The sequence below is a fragment of the Suricata suricatta genome, chromosome 7 (assembly GCF_006229205.1).
Source record: "Suricata suricatta isolate VVHF042 chromosome 7, meerkat_22Aug2017_6uvM2_HiC, whole genome shotgun sequence".
NCBI classification, from domain to species: Eukaryota; Metazoa; Chordata; class Mammalia; order Carnivora; family Herpestidae; genus Suricata; species Suricata suricatta.
The window spans coordinates 32,035,966-32,040,294 of record NC_043706.1 but is presented as its reverse complement, the minus strand read 5'-3'; positions in this window follow the sequence as shown (position 1 = coordinate 32,040,294).

Sequence of the window (4,329 nt, the reverse complement as noted above, 5' to 3'; positions counted from 1 at the left end):
CGCATTTTCGCATTAGCTGATAACCCTTCAGGGACACTAGAAGCCTAATCAGAACATCTGAGAAGACGATACCTCTCACCTTCAGATTGATCAAATGGTTTGTCCTCCTGGTCCCCTTAAACATTAATAAATAAGAGAAGGAAAGAATGCTGCTTCGTGTTGATTTGGACACACCCCTTGAGCTGTGGCCAGCAGTCACGTGATTTTGTGAGTCTGCGTAGGAAGCTTTCGAAGCAGAAGGGGAGGCCCCTCCCCAGATATTTCGTTGATAGTGATGATTCGGTGAGCTTCTAGCTGACCTAAGACGATTGTCCACTTGGAGGGGAGCTCACACGGAAGCTGCCTTCACTCCGCATTCACCCCAGAAGGGATTCTGCTAGAGAAGAAAGAGCCTCTGGCCCGAAAAGTAAGATTAATATCTGAAAGATGGACACGCATTGCTTCTGTTCCTCCAGCAATTGGTTGTTTAATTAACTCTGGGTTTCCTTTGGTTCACATTCTCAGTTCTTAACTCTGAACAGGGACCCCTAGAACACCTGAAAAGGCACCCAAAGCGCTGGAGATAGGCCTTTAAAAGATACAAAGACAGCAGCGGTGCCTTTCTGCAGGTTCGTCACCGGCTCCATAAGCTCACGTCTTTGTGCGCACTGCAGCCGGGTCGCATCCGGGACTGCGTCATCACTGGGTGGAGGAACATAAGTCCTGGGTCTGGAACAGTTACCTGCTCGGTTGCTTACCATCTGTGGAAGCTGTCTGTGGGGCACACCTTTCAGAGAGCATTTCAGTGGTATAGTGAAACTGTGCTGGGCTTGGGGTCCCAGTCAGGCGTTTGGATCAAAATTGTCAGTCTTTGGGCCTCCTTAGGAAAAAAAAGAAAGAGGCCTGCTTCCCAATGCTGGGCCTTGGGACTGTACCCCTCTCCCTAGTGTGGGGTGGAGTGGCACCTCCAGGAGATCCTTTCTCCAGTGAGACTGTTCATAAATCCCTACAGGACTTCTGAGCCACCACCCCCACATGAGCCAGTCTGAGCGCTCTGATGCTCTGCTAGAGCCACCAACACATCCTTGTGTCCGCTTTCACCTCTTTACTGTCCCATTGGGTGGGGGGAGCTTTTCAGGGCTACCCCTTGGTCTTTAACCTCTGGTTTATTGTGGAGAAAATGTGTCACTGACAAATGATCTAAAGAAGACCTCTCGTTTTGGTTACCCGAGTCCAGCAGTGTAACGATACGCCATAACCCAGGGAAGGTAGAGGCCGATTACCAAGACACCCGGGAAGCAGAGGGGTCCGTCCCACAGCGAGCCTCCCCAGGGAGGTCTCAGGTTAGGTCTTGGAGAACTTCCAGAGCACGGAGATGAAGGAAGGAGCTTCGAAGGGAGCGGCAGGCCTCCGGGCCACCGCGCGCAGACTCGAACCTTCCCTTTTGCCGCTTCCCACATGACTGCGCCCTCTTTGCTCTGAATCCGGGGGGACCCTCCTCTCCAAACTCTCATTTTGCTTCCGTTGGAGTTAGCCTGTGAGAACCTCACTCTTTCTCTGCGCCCTGCGTGGACATAGTTGTGATGCTCAGGGCCCGGGCGCATGAGTGGGCATAGCCCGGCAGCACAGCCTTGTTTCATCGTTAGAAAAGCAGTTGGTCCATGTGGTTATGAAAGAGGGACGGTAGGTGGTGCAGTTTTATAAACATCGAGTCTGTTTTGCTTCATGGTCTGAAAGCTCTCAACCTGGTTTACACGCGAAGAAAAGGCAGATGGCTAGAATAAGTAAAATCTAGCAAATACCTCTCTCTTAAGAGAGATAGCTACCAGTTTGCCACGTGTAAGGAAGTCAGGAGCGTTTGAGGATGTCAGGGACTGTCGTAAAAGTAAAGCAGGCGGCTCGGGCCTACCCGAGTGTCTCAGAGAGAGAGGACGTGGAAGCCTGTTAGTAGCATCTTTATATTCGCTCTGGCCAGTGCCACCTTTGTTTCACGGACCCTGTCTCCCATCCTCTCCAATGACCTTGCTAGGGGACGGCCCCTGAGGAGGCGGTGAGGCCCCAGCTCTGTCTGCTCAGCCACAGGGTGTGGCCTCCAAACGGAGCCAGGTTTATTTAAGGGGCGTCCTCACTATGATTCCCTCCACATCACTCACCTACCGTCAGCAGCCAAAAGGTTCAAATCCCCGCGACATCCCGGCTGTAAAACAGGTGAACTAGTGGTGCTGGTTTTCCTTTCACAAGTGCATTGTCCAGACGCAGTCCCCCTTCAGCCGAGCGCAGCAGGTGTTTCCAGGGAACCCCTTGAATTAAGGCAAAGAGCCAAGATGTTTTGAGTTTTTCCCCCAAAGGACAAAATCTTTGTCCCTTCCCCCTAGTGCTCATACATTTGAGCTTAATCTTAAAAGGTCAAATTTAGTCATATCTCCAGGACTAAGATGAGAGTCAGGGACCCATGTCCTTAGGGGCCAGTCCCCTGGGGGACTCCACATGCCCGAACTAGACTGCTCTGATCCCCCCGCAAGTCTGCTGCTGACCCCTTCCATCAGGGCCACCCAGAAAAGCGAACAACTTAGCCTTCCCATCATTAGGTCACCTTGTCCCCCGGTGACCATTCTGGAGAGAGAGAGAGTGTGTGTGGCACCTGCCTGGGCGGCATGCCTCCTGTTGGTAGAAAAGAGTACAAAGCGGAACATCCAGTGGGCCGGGTACTCCCCGCCTCAGAGAGCCTGGCAGACAGGACCCCAACGAGCTCAGCCAAACCGAGGAGACCCAAGGAACAGCACTCATGTGGGACGAGGGGTTGGCTATGGTCCCCTTACCTCATGGGACCTGACGGTGCAGTGTGTGAAACTGGGGTTTGGAACCCTGTCACCCCTCCCCCAATGCAAATGCACCTCAGGATTTAGGAGCTTCTAACCCATGGGTGGCATGGTCTTCCTTTCCTTTTCTTGTTTGTTTCCAAAACAACCTTGCTTGGTATTGCATGGAAAGTCCAATCTTCCTTCCTGCCCACATGGGGCCACCAGCCCAGGCCTGGCCCCTTCCCCAGTATCTTCCTAGCACTGGTAAGCCAGACCCGCACAGTGCCCGGAGGAAAGGAGCTGAGGAGAGTGGAATTTGGTCCAGAGAAGGCACTGGATACCGAATATCCTGGCTTCCTCTTCTCAAGGAGGGTGTTTTTAGGCTCCCTTCACACATCTCTCTCCTTTGGGTCCATCGGGTTATGGAGGAAGGGCTGGAAAGAAAGGGAGCTGCGTCCAGCCAGTCCTGGGTCGGGGACAGATCCACAGCAGATGTGAGTCCCACTCTCCTTCCTGTAACAGCAGGCCCGGCCTGTGTAACCGCCTTTACTAAAGTGTCTGCTTCTGTGGTCCCAGCAACAGGACAGACAGACCCGTCCCTGTAGTCTGGATAGAGCTTTGGGACTTGCCCTGGAATTCCACTGTCCCTGTACCCCACTCCTTTTTGTAAAAACAATGCTTAAGCCTGTGAGCGTGCTGTTCCTTTCTATGTGTTAATCAGTTTCCTTCCATTTGAGCTGTGTGGGAGGGAAGGGCATTGGGATTGTAGGTTGTAATCTTGTGCCAACCAATAAAAATCAAGTATTTCACACACATCCCTGCTCAATGTCTGGTCTCTTCTTTCTCAAGGTTTCCCTTGAGTTCTTCACGTCAGTCTTTGGATTTTACCCCCGCTGTCCGCTGAGGTTTTGAGAGGCCCCTTGGAGGTCAGAGGTGGTCCTGTTCACGCGAGAAGTGAATTGGGAGAAGCCCACGGCAGGCAGTGAGGCTCATTTCCTCCAGCCCTGCCGTGAGGTGCCCAGGGACACTCGGGCGGCCTGCCCGTGCCCGGTGCAGAGAGGGACTGCCCCCTACGCCAGCGAGGCTCTCCTTCCTTGAGCCCAAAGAGGTGAGCCACATCCCAGACAGTATGCAGTTACAGCAAGAAGTAGCTGTCTGTGTGGGAGCAGTAGTCAGCAGCCTCTATTTCAAGGACCTTGTCTCCCGCCCTCTCCAGTGACTTTGGAAGGCTGGAGCCATGTTTGCACGGTGCGCAGTGGCAGGATTTGTAGGCAGAGGACAGGCAGGAGGTCAGCGGTGGGAGAGCAACACTGCAGAGACCAACAAAGAACATTTTGAGCCGTCCTGAAAAACAGCATGATGAGGTCAAATGATGAAAGGCTATGAAAGCCAGGCCACGGAGTTTGGCCTTGTACGTGGAAAGCATTCCTGAACAAGATAGTCCTGTAATGTCCACCGTGTTCAAGGAGGAGGCAGCAGGAGGGGTTGGAAGGTTGTGTGTGATGCCCAGCACATGAGGTGGTCCGGACTCGGGGAGTGGATGAAGCTG